The sequence below is a fragment of the Psammomys obesus genome, unplaced genomic scaffold, assembly GCF_907164565.1.
Source record: "Psammomys obesus unplaced genomic scaffold, mPsaObe1.curated_primary_1811, whole genome shotgun sequence".
Lineage (NCBI taxonomy): Eukaryota > Metazoa > Chordata > Mammalia > Rodentia > Muridae > Psammomys > Psammomys obesus.
In genome coordinates this window covers 9,123,379-9,136,409 of record NW_026585698.1, presented here as the reverse complement: position 1 = coordinate 9,136,409, position 13,031 = coordinate 9,123,379, and the positions used below count along the sequence as shown (strand labels likewise).

At 45.9% G+C, this 13,031-nt stretch overlaps 1 protein-coding gene across 1 annotated transcript in view; it reads right to left on the bottom strand.

Annotated features, from left to right (window-relative positions):
• Ank3 (ankyrin 3) overlaps positions 1–13,031 on the bottom strand; it is a 215,046-nt gene that overhangs the window by 64,482 nt on the left and 137,533 nt on the right. The gene's annotated exons all lie outside the window — the stretch shown is intronic.

Below are 13,031 nucleotides of genomic sequence, written 5' to 3'. Positions count from 1 at the left end.
GGTGGATGACTGAGTCCGAAGCTAGCCTGGTCTACAAAGGGAGTCCAAGAGAGCCAAGGCTACAGAGAGAAACCCTGTCTCAGACAGACAGACAGACAGACAGACAAGCAAAAACAACAAGAGGAAAAAAAAACCAAGGGGAAGAAAAGAAAGAAAGAGAGAGAGAGAGTGAGAAAGAAAGAAAGAAAGAAAGAAAGAAAGAAAGAAAGAAAGAAAAAAAAGAAAAGAAAATATAGAAACTCTGAAGTAGTAGAAGGCAATGGGAACTGAGAGCAAAACTTCAGAGTAGAGTATCTGGAAGTCTGCACTTGACTTTTCTGTCATTTCTAACTTGGCACTGTTCGTTCATTGTGAATGTAGACTGTAGGTGTTTGTGTCTACAGAGATGGGCTGCCGAGGAAGAGAAAGCCCAAGAAAGTTATTATGGACAGTTGGGCAGCCTCAGGCATGCTGTAGTCTTCTAAGGACACAAGCTGAACTGTGAGGCCATGTAGAGAGGAAGCTGAAAATCTACATAGAAAAATCCCACCTAGCATGTGGGAGCTTGTCTGCAGTCTCATGAGAAAGTGGATGAACTTATAGAACTCAAAATGGAAAATGGACCCAAAGATCATGCCAGGATTTCAAACAAAGATTCAGGAGGCTCCAAAGTACTTGCCTTATTGCAACAAAAACTTGATTGAATTAAAATGGTTCTCCAGGACAGGAGGAACAGCTCAGCAGTAAAAAATAAATAAATAAAATAAAATAAAATAAAATAAAATAAAATATAAAAGGCTACACAAGCCTGCTGTCCCAAGTTCAACCTCTCGAACCCACATAAAAAGCAAGATATAGCACATATATCTGTAATCCCAGCATTTCTACAAAGAGACAGGAGGCAGAAACAGGAGACACACGCATGAACATACATAACACACACTGAAACAATATTAAAATTAAAAAGAGGAGAAAACACAAGACAACAAAGATCAACACAAGAGGTTCAAATTCTCCTCCACAAACCAACCAACAAACATTTCCAGAAAGCAAAAGAAGTAAAATGGAAGATAAAAAGGAAACAGCTCAAGGTCCTTTCCCAGATCTGAAGCCTGCGTTCTCAGAGAAAAAAGGTCCACTGAGTGACAAGGAGTGTGGGAGATGAAAGGTGGCACGGTGCCCACTAGGGCACATCAGCATGAAATTTCAGAAATTAGAGACAGACATGGCCACAGACCCCATCATGGGATGGAAGTGGGGAAAGTCAAATGACCCTTTCACAAGGGGTCACCTAAGACCATCAGAAAACACAGACATTTATATTACGATTCATAACAGCAGCAAAATCACAATTATGAAGTAGCAATAAAAGTAATTTTATGGTTGGGGTAACTACAACATGAGGAACTGTATTAAAGGGTCACAGCACTGGGAAGGCTGGGGACCATTGTCTAGAGGATGGTTAGGGGCTCAAGGTCATCTTTTGCTATACAGTGAGTGATTTTGAGTCTAACTTAGGCTATATAAGACCTTGCCTAGAAAACCAAACAAACTGAACCAACCAGCCAACAAATGACAGAAGTCCCTAATTTGTGACTATACCCCAAACGACTCAGATTGTTTATTTTGTGTGTGTGCATGTAGGTGCATGTATGTGTATTTGTGTGTGTGTGTTTGTGATACAACCTTGGGTATCATACCTCAAGAATTATCTATCTTGGGTTTTGAGAGGAAGAAGTCTTTCCCTGCCTTGGCACTTACCGATTTGATTAGGCTGGCCGGCGAGCTTTGAGGATCTTTTGCCTTGACCTCAATAGCACTGGGAATACAAGCAAGTTACCAAGTTTCACTTTTTACCTTGTTCTGGGGCTGGGACTCAGGTCCTCACACTTGCATGGCCAGTCTTTTCATGACTGAGCTATCCTCTCAGCCTTAAGAAAACACCACAACTCTGACATTTAAAAACAAACAAACAAACAAACAAACTGTACAGCAAGTAATTATAGGTAAATTACTGTTTAGGTCCTAGGAAAATTCAAAAATGAATGAAGGACGGATGTCACTGGATTCAACAAAAGGAGACATATCGCGCGCGCGCGTGCGTGCGTGCGTGTGTGTGTGTGCATGTGTGTAATTTAGAATTTAATGCTGGGGCTGAAATAATGGCTTGGTGTTAGGAGTACTGCTGTGCTCTGATGACCCAGGTTTGATCCCTAACATTCGAACAGCAACTTATAACCATCTATAACTCTCATTCCAGAGGATCCAACATTCTTTTTTTTTTTTTTTTTGGCCTCTACACACTCTGAACACATGTGGGGCAGATATATACACTCAGAAGCAGACAACTAACATAAATCTCACAAACAAACAAGCAATAACCTAACACAATTGGACAGGACAGAGATCTCAACCTCAGACAGCAATAAAGCGCTTCAGAAATCCGCTCTCAGCCTGGCCATCTCTACCAACCACTTAGACCAGCTTTCAGAGATACCAGCAGGCAACTGTAAGAGTAGGCCAGGAAGTGAATGGAAAACCACTTTACTATTTGGGGGGCAGTTGTGGGGACAAATTAGAATTTGTATGTGTGAGGCCTTGGGGTTATTTTCCACTTGGACCTTTTTTTTTTTTTTAAGTCTGATAAATTAATAATCTTTCGCCTCTTCGCTAATTACAGTAAATTATTTACCGTCAGTACTCTGAGAAACGTACTGGTGGCATTAATTATTAAAGCCATGAATTATACCACACAGAAAAGTATCCTGCCATCATGTAATATTCACTAGGCAGGACGTGCCAACTTGCCAGGATCCCACACCCCCTTAGATCTGCTGCCTCTCCTTGCCGCTGGTCGCTCTGTGCCACCCATCAGAGCCTGGTCACAACACAGTAGAGCAGATGGCAGACCTGACCGTACCCAGGAGCTAGAATGTTCTGATGTGCCTCTGAAAGGTAGCATTTCGGTCCGATATTAGGTGCCTGGACAGTTTCTCCTCGGAGTTCGCTTTTCTCTCTCACCGAGGTTGGTTCAGGTTTATAAGTGGCCCTGAGTCTGAATATCTTACATGTGAGCTACCAGAATGTTCTTCCTCTAGGGAAGGTTTCTAAAGCAAAACAATGGCAACTTGGTCCAACCTTCATAGGCAGATCATGAACTGGCAATTTCCTTCCCAATTGTCTCCAGATACTTTGTACAGGCTAGAGTTTAGGTAAAGTTGAACTATGACATGGCAGCATCTGCTTGCTTTAGAAAACAGCATTCATTTCAAAATGTCCTGACCATCGATGCGCAGGGCACCGTGGCTCCAAAGCACAGCCTTAGCTCCACCAATAACCATTTATTATCCATTTTAAAGAGCTATCAGGGTATGCTGTTGTGTGAGCATTAAAACTGAATCAGTACCTGGGGATATGGCTCAGTTGGTGTAGTACTTACTTATAGTATGAAGCCCTGGGTTTGACCTCCAGCACCATATACCTGGGCATAGTAGCACACCCCTGTAATCCCAGCATTTGGAATGTGAAGGCAGGAGGATCAGGAGTTCAAGGCCACCCTCAATCAGGTAGTGAGTGCCAGGCCAGTATGAGCTACATGAGCCCAACTCCTAGGTCTCAGAGGACCGAGGTGGTGCCTCCTGGCTGGATTTGGCAACTCCTTTTGTCACCTCCTTATTGTAAGGGACCCCTGATACCGCTAACTGACTGGAGGTGATTCAAAGGGGATTGTGGGCCTCTCCATGCCCTGTTGTCACATCAGCTCTGGAAATGTGCAGTGATTGTGTGAGTTTTGGGTTTCAGGAAAGGAGGTAGAAGGGTCGGCTGAGCTCCTATGCCAAGGCCTGCACGTGGGCACAGAGACAGTGGCTCTTCTCTCCACAGCATCTGCTGCTGCAAGGGCGCCGCCTACCCCTGCAGACAGACTCTTCTGGCCATGGGCACTTCTTAAGGGGATTAGTTTAGACAACGCCAGCCTTCAACAACTGACCCCCGGGGCGCTCAGGGGCTGCTACGCGCTGTATTGTTTCCCTGGTGACACCCTGTGATATGCTTGGCATGCATTTCCATTTTCCCAGTGTCTTTGTCTTTCACTGGTCGATAAGAGACTTGTCGAGACTATAAATCACATCCTGGCACTGGTGCCATACTGGTGTTAAACTGTGATACGGTACCTTTAAATGTAAAACACCTTGCAACTCTTTAGAGGACTCTGATTTATGTAAGGTTATTTGTTAAAATATGGCAATTTATTGAGGGAAAGAACAAAACCCGAAATGTTCCAGTTTCAGGCCAAACCCTGGCACCTTTCAGATATTTACACGGGACGCTTGCATCAACTGACAGCTCCCATTCGGTTATAACGTGCGTCTGACAAAAACCTAGGTCCGATTTATCCACTCAAAAAGGCCTTACTCCTTTAGATTTTTGTTGTAGTTTTAAGACGTATTCTTGCTATGCAGCTCTGGCTGCTTTACCTCAAACTGAACTGTGAGGTCCAAGCTGGCTTCACACTGACAGCAATCCTCCTGCCTTAGCCTTCTTGGTGCTGGGATAACAGGAGTAAGTCACCACCTTGCGTTTCCATTCTTTCGAACAGTGCTCCAGCAATTCGCGATGCATTAATTCAGCGGGAAAGAGTCCCCTCCCCTTTTAGGCCTGGGAGCGATGCTACACTCACTTTACAGTTAAGGAAATGAAGGCTCAGAGCGAGCGACTTGGAAAAAAATCTGCCAAGACAAAGTCACCGGGCAGCACGCAGTGGCTTCAGGGGGACAGTCTACCAAAAACGGTGCACACTAACTTCCTACAGCCTTTCACTCCCGTGTCAAGGGGATGGTCGACACATCATCTTCGTCTTAGAAGGGACAGCGGGGCACTATCCCAACCACACTGCACACGACTCAGCCGAGTCCAAAGCCTGACTAAATGATGAGGTCACTGTCTCCAAGAGCTTAATATTTTCCAAAAATAGTATCCCAGCAGCCCTACGCATCAGAGGAGAGAGGAGAGTAAGAACACACTGGCCTTATTAACCGGGACACACCCTGCAGTCCAGGTCTGGAAATAAATAGAACATATTGGTCTCACAAACCAGGACACACCCAGAAGCCCAGGTCTGGGAAATAATGCTAAGTCCAGAAGAAGGGGGCAGGAAGAGAGTAGGGAACAGAGAGAGGGAAGAAAGGAAGAGATGGATGAAATGAGAGAGGGAAGGGAAAGAGGGAGAGAGCAAAAATGTCAGGAGAGTGGGAGAGAGATCCAGTTGGCTTGATTATCTAGTCTAGTTGGGTCATTCCAGCTGCTGACTGTCAGCCCTTGGTGCTCAAAGGCAGAGCAAGAAACCAGACTGACAGGAAGTGAACATGGGGAAAAACCATAGAGAGTGGAAGGAAGTCCCGAGGACGGCTAGAGAGTCACAAGGGAGTAGAAATTAAAAAGCAAACCTTTAAGTAAAGGCCCGGATTGATTGCCTGTTATCTCTCTCAGCTCATCTCTCTTTTAAACTTGGAAAGAATCTTTATTATTTTAAATACACGGTAGCCAAATGCACTGAGGCGGAGATAGCGTGGAAGAACATTGCTTTTTACATTTATGCAATGCTGCATCCCTCTGTGCAAACTTTCAGGGTCTGCACACTCTTGAGACCACAGGGAGAGGTGAGAGCAAACCACCGGGTGAACTGCGTTGGCTAAGCTGAATTTGAGACTACAGAGTCATTAGCGTAGAACACCTGGCTTCCAAGTGCCAACATGACAAGGGAATCTGGTGCCAGGAAGAACCTACCACCCGAACCTGTGCTGCGTCCCCTCCCTGCCCCACAGAGTGCTTCAAGACAGGCTAGGGCCTAAAAGGAGCCAGGACTTGGGCTCCAGGCATCCAAAAGTAGTCTCAGCGCTGGTAAACAGCAACTTCCGACTCTCCCCCGCCCCAGGCTTCTGTTTGTAAAGCGCAGACTAACACTCAGCAGACCAAGGCAGGCTTCAGCTAGAACCCCAGCACTTGGGAGGCTGAGACAGAAGCTTGAGGTGACCTGAGTTTGGTCCCCGGAGCCCATGTAGAGAGCCAGATCAGGCTGTGCACAACCTCAGCATTCCTGAGGCAGGACAGAAGGAGCAAAATTACAGAGACACGAAAGGGAAAAGGACCGGAAGACTCTCCAAACTATGACAAGTTCCAGCATAATCAACCTTAGCTGTAAAGGACTGTGCTAGAGAGTTGCTATTGGTTTCCACATAGATACTTAATGCTAAGATAGCGGTGACCCAGGCCTAAAGCCCGAAAGCATACGACCTTGGGCAGGAGCTCACCATAGTCTCCAGATAGAGCCTGAAACACTCACAGAAAGACTCCCTGTGGGTGAGTCTTTTTACCCTCTCAATTGTGACCCTATCAGGTGCCCTCAGGAACCTCCCCCCTGATAAGATACTGACTTCAAACTCTGCAACAATCCTACACATGACTGTTGCAGGGCAAATAATGAGCTTGGACTCAACCAGGCGCCCTGGGTAGCCCGCCTCCCTCTTGAGCTGGGCTTATTCTCATAACCACATCCCCCCCCCCCATGCCCCACCCCGTGCTTAAGCCTGTATTAAAGTATCTTCACTAAAATCCCCAACCCCGCTTCACAAACTGGCTGGTCCTCACATTCTTTTCAGTGTCGATGTCACAAACCCTGGTTTTGGCTGGAACTAAGGTCCCTAAAACTCTTGGGGTGACGGTATGGAGCCGGATACTAGAGAACTGCCCAGAAGCTTATGAGTCAGCTAGCCTGGAGAGCACAGAAGGCCAAAGGAACAAGATAAACTTCTTGCAAAGTTGTCCTCTGATGGCTACTTGTGAGCTGTGGCACGCACACGACTGCAAACATACACATAACTACACAACCTTCCTACGCATACACATGGCCCGCCCACCACAAAATAAAGAAGTTAACAAATGACAGTAATGACACTATCTATTAAAAAATGGTGTAATGCTTTGAGTGAGCTCAGGTATTTGAACCTGTTTGGGGGAGGTAGTGCTTTTTTTTTTTTTTTTTTTTTTTTTGCTGAAGGAAGTACCTCCCTGTGGGTGGGCTTTGAGAGGTCACAGCTTTGTCCTACTTCCTGTTTGCTCTCTGTTTTGCAGTTGGGGCTAATGATGTGCTCTCCCAGATTCTAGTTCCAACCACCATGCCTGCCTGGGGCTCACAGGCAGGCCTTTCCCCCTCCACCACCACCTCGGTGGGCTTTTCCTCTCTGAAACTGTGGAAAGCCAAAAGAAACTTTTCCATCAGTTGCTTTTTGTCAAGGTGTTTTATCACAGCAACTGAAAAGATGCTAATATGGGTGGCTTGGAAGCATGAAAGGAGATAGCAAGTACAAACAGCATGAAGTCCTTTATGAAATGGAGTCAGTCAGGGGTGGTGACACATGCTAGGACTCCAGCCCTTGAAAGGTGGAGGCAGGAGAGTTGGGCTTTCTCCCAGTACCCTTCAGTTCCTACCTGCTACAGGGCATGGCTCCTATACCCTTCCTTCTACCCTGAACTTTCCAGCCCAGGGGCAGGGGCTGAAAAGTTCCCCTTCGTTATATAATCCAGACATTTTGGTTTCCCTGGCTCTCTTCTTTAGCTTTCACCTCTCTCTTTGTCTCCTTGCTCTCTGCTCATGCCTTTCTTTCTCTCTCCACCTCCTCCCAATAAGAATGCATTTATATACTTTTAACTCTTTTCCGAACCTTTGATAAAAGGTCATTAAGGAGGATTAGAAATTCAAGGTCACCCTTGGCTACATTATCTAGGCTCCTTTAAAAACCCAAACCAAACCAAGAAACTGGAGACACGGATTCCATAAAAGTAAACCTGATTCAAGCCAAGTATGCTCATGCACTTCTCTGGTCCTCAAGAGGCCGAGGCAGGAAGATCTGAAATTCAAGGCCATTCTCAGGTACACAGGGATTTTGAGTCCCACCTGTACTACATGAAAAACAAAAACAAAATTGACTCCAGCAGGAATGCAAAAATCAAAGCAGACCTTCTCTTCTGCCTAAAGTAGTTCTTTTCTTGAAATTGACTGCTATAAATTGACCTTATAAGGCTCCTCCTCCTCCTCCTTCTGGTACCAGGATTGAATTTAGGGTCTCCCATATGATAGGAAAGTTCTTTACCACTGAGCTAAATCTCCAGCGTCTTTTTTCTTGTTGTTTTGAAAACTAGGTTGGCTTTGACCTTGTGACCTTCCTGCCTCAGCCTCCCCAGTAGTTGGGGTAACAAATACGCACTACCACGTCCAGCCAAAGCTATGTTAAAACTAGAATTTAAGCTATAACGAAGCATGTTTCTTTTAGGTTTCTAAATCTGATTGGTTTCTATCTAATTTAACTATATTCAACAGAAGAAGGTCAACCAAGGCCATCCTGAAAGCTGAGCCGGTCAGCTCGTCATCACCAACCAGCCCCACGGACTTAAGAAACTCACAAGAGCAATTTCTCTGCCTTCAAGCAGACCTGCAATCTCACTGAGCCATCTTTGAGAGGTGTTGAATGGATTCCCCAAGCACTGCTGGCCAAGCACTTCCAGGAAGAAAGCAACATATCAAATGTCAGCAGGCTGGGTGCTTATCTCCCTGGGGGCTATCTAGCAAATCTTTCACTTGAGGCTGGCTGTCTTCTGCCACTGTGCCCCTTTTCTGAGCCCTGCTTAGAGTTGCATAAGCAGAAGAAACAGCAAAGTTAACATGCATGGTGAGAGTGGGGAGTCAGCGGGGTGAGACGTAGAAGAGGGGAGCACATTAGCATAGGGGCTTTCTGGATGACATAAGCTTTTGCTGAGATGATGGTCAATGCTGATTTTCTTTCTTTCTTTCTTTCTTTCTTTCTTTCTTTCTTTCTTTCTTTCTTTCTTTCTTTCTTTCTTTCTTTCCTTCTCCTTCCTTCCTTCCTTCCCCTTCCTTCCTTCCTTCCTTCCTTCCTTCCTTCCTTCCTTCCTTCCTTCCTTCCTTCCTTCCTTCCTTCCTTCAAGACAGGATTTCTCTGTGTAGCCCTGGCTGTCCTGGAACTCACTCTGAAGACCAGGCTGGCTGAGACCTCAAACAGCCAGCAGCTCAAAGCACAGCTTAAAACACACGAAGTCATAATAGTCTCTTTTGAAAACAACACAAGTTTAATTCAAAGTGACTAGACTCTTGGGCTGAAAGCTCCCCAAGGACACAACTAATGGTAAAACACTTTCATTAAACCTTGAAAACGGGTCATTACTGTGGAAGGCCCACTCTGCATCCTTAGGCAAAAACCGGGGTGGGGGGGTACAAAATATGCTAAAGAACTATCCTCTTGAAGGATAGCTCAGCTTGCTTTTCTTTGATTTTGTTAAAGTGGTATATCTATTCCTAGATAGAAAGCCTGGAATAACAGAATCTCCACTTTAAGATGCTGAGGCCATTCAGTGTTGCTATGGACACATGGGCGTTTATAGCAGTTTCCATTGCCTATGGGTAAAGACAGAGAACCACAGATTCAACTGGGACATGGGAAGGTTGGAATTAGATTACTGGTTTAAATGAAAATCTCAGTGGTCCTGGCAGCCGCAGCCCACTTGGCCACATGTTCTTCTCCAAGAAACATTGGTACTTGTCACTCTATGGTTCAACTTCTTTCGCCAAAGGCTAGATGTGTCCTGCAAGATGGCTCAGTGGCTTAGGAAGTTTGCAACCAAGCCTGACAACCTGAGTTGTCTCCTAACTTCCATATATATGGACACACACACACACACACACACACACACACACACACACACACACAAGCCCAGGAAAATTCCAGTCTTACTAGGTTGGCTCCAATTTCACCTTTTTTTGGTTAAGCCTTTGCAGGAGGAGGAATCCCCTAAATAGCCATATTTGGGTCTCATCTGTGGAGGGGAGAAGGGGATTCCACCCTTTCTTAAAGTGACCTGACGAAGAAGAGGGTTGGGCAGGCAGAATCCGCCCATCAGATCCGAGTACTGCTGCTCACAGGTGTGTGCAAAGAAAGCCAGGCAAAGGTCAAACATTTCCATTCCTCTCACAAGCAATTTAGAAGCCTTCAGTCTTGGCTCTTCATATCTCATACCTGTTGCTTGAATGTCATGCTATTCCTTTTTAAAGCGTGTGGTTAAAAAATTGTTAGAAATGAGAACCAGGAGGATCACTGTGCAAAACAGCGGGCCAGAGAGACACAGCACAATCCTGAAACCTACCACCAGGTGTGAGACCCTTGAGAATGAGTTGGCAGACCCCCGGGTTCCTTACTAGCCTTTCCCCACAGTGAGCAAGGATGATGGACACCACAGCTGCTAAAGGGAGGCTGCCCATCCGAACAGCTACTTCAACCTGTGTCCCCCCTCCTCACCTCCCTTTTGTGGGGTCAGTTAGTGTGGACTCTGCCTTTAATGAGGCCGAGAAATATCTCCTAAGGTTGAGATAAAGTATGTACAAATTAATAATGGCAAAACACTCAGGAAAATTCTAGGCAACCAGTGTGTTTCTACCATTGCGATAAGCATCCACTTAAGGCACATGATAAATAGCACCATTCTTTGCATAAGTCTGGGACTAGCTGATGTGGACCATGCGCTGTCCTCTCATAAGCCACGCTAGAGAGCCACCCTCAACAACTCTTCCAGAAGAAATGGTGACACCACTGATTTCCTTTAAGACAACCAGGCTTCCTCCTCTTCCTTTTCCCTCATTAACATCTATTTAGAAAGGAACGATAGTCTTTTTTACAAATCATATTTTAGGGGCTGGAGAGATGGGTCAGTGGTTAAGAGCACTTAGTGCTCAGCTGGGAAACCCTGGGGGTTTCATTCCCAGCACCCAATGCAATGGCTCACAACCATCTGTAACTCCTGCTTCAGAGGATCTGACAACCCTCTTTTGCCTTCCACAGGCAAAACACCTGTACCCATAAAATAAGTTAAAAAAAAACAACAAAAACAACTAAAAACAGCCAGGCATGGTGGTGCATGACTTTAATTCCAGAATTTGGGAGGCAGAGGCATGTGGATCTCTGTGGGTCTGAGGCCAGCCTGGTCTACAAAGCAAGTCCAGGATAACTGGGACTATACAGAGAAACCGTCTTGCAAAAAATACAATAAATAAATAAATAAATAAACAAACAAATAAATAAATAAATAAAATTTATGAATTACATTTTAAGTTTATTTTGCCCATAGTACGTGTAGAGGTCAGAGGACAACTTGCAGGAGTCCGTTTTCTCCTTCCACCATCTGGGTTCTGGGAGACTGAACATATAGTCAGCAGGCCTAGTGACAAGAGCGTTTACCCACTGAACCATCTCACCAACTCCTTCTGCTTGGCTGCTTTAAGATAGGATCTCACGGAGCCAGATTAGCCTTGAACTCCTGCCTCCATCTCTCAGGGGCTGCATCACCATGCTTGGGTTTATGTAGTCCTGGGGACCAAACCTAGGGCTTCACATATGCTAGCTAGGCACGAATTCAACCCGCTGAACTGCATTCCCGAACTGGAACACTGGTGACTCTCTAAGACAACTGGCCTGACACACAGGCATCTGAGCTTAAAAAACAGATAGACGAGATGATGATTGATTGATACATAGCTGGTCCATAGGAGATAACCCAGGATCCCCACTCCAGCCAATACTCTAATCTTCAGGTGCCCAAGTCCTTTCATAAGATTGTAGAATTATCCGAAAGACCAACACATAGCCTTCCATCCGCTTTTAACCATATAATACCTCCTGCAGTGTAATTGCTACAGTCACATTGCCTCCTATAGGGAGAGTGACAAAAGTTTGCACACACTCAGTGCTGATGCAATCTAAGTCAATGGGAGGGGAGGAACTGGGGGTGGAGATACAGAATGCAGTCAGAGATGTCATGACCAGTGGTTCTGAGGTAGAGAGACATCTGAAGATGGCCTCTGGAGCTTCGGAAACCACCCCTGTCCAGGATCCAGACACTGGGTGTCTCTCCGCAGGCATCTTGTTTTGAAAGGAGCCGTGAGTGATTCCTCTGTGCACCTACAGTTCAGGACTCTGAGTCAGCAGTATTCAACGCTGCTCGGCTTGCAGTTACACAGCAGTTCCCTGGACTGCCTGAGCCTGTCCAGACCAACTGAGTCAGGAGCTGAGCAACCCTGCTCTTAAAAGTTCTCATGGGCGGGGTCACCACCCAGGAGGTGCTGCTGACAGATGAATTTACTATTCTGCTCCCATGCCCAAAGCGGGGCTCACAGGGCTCATGCCACCAAGTGGCACAGCTAAAAAGGGGCTGCTCCTATGGGGTAGGAATGAAGCGGGCCTGGAAGGGATAAGGGGTGCTAACCTCTCTCATACCCCCTCAGGCTCTGGTATCCACACCTGTCTTCAACCAGCATGAGATCCCTGGGATGGCATGGTGTGGTAGTAATGTTAGAGTAATGTTAAATGTCAACCTAACCGATCTAGAATCACTGGGGAGATGGGCCTCTAGGAATGACTGGGAGGCAGAGCGTATCTTGATTGAATTAATTGATGTGGGAAGATGCATCTTAATTGTGGTAAACTGTGGGCAGGACCATTTCACAGGGCAGGGATCCAGGACTGTGTCAGAGGAGAGGCAGGCATGAGCTCGCACACGTTCATTGCTCTCTCTTGCCGACTGGGAAGCAATATGCTCAGCTGCTTCAAAAGCCTTGACTTTCCTGCTAGGTCAGACAGACTGAGCAAAATGTACCCGGAACTGTAAGATGAAATAGACCCTAAAGTTACTATTGTCAGGGTATTTCATGAAAGCAACAGGAAAAGAAGCGAAGGTCCTGGGTTCTAGGAGGTGATGGCCCGGGTTAGTCATCCTGTATCTCAACTGTACTTTAACTATGGTTAATGTGCAAACGGATTAGTCAGCAGGATGATAAAACAGGCTATTTGCAGCCTGGGCCGGGCCTGTTCTGTAGAAGAAAGTTCACACAGAGTTAATTTGTGTCCATTTTCTCTTCTGGCCCGTCAGAGCATTTCTAAGTAAACAGTGATGTGTAGCTTTGAACCTGATAGCAAGCCAGGGCTCAGGGGCTC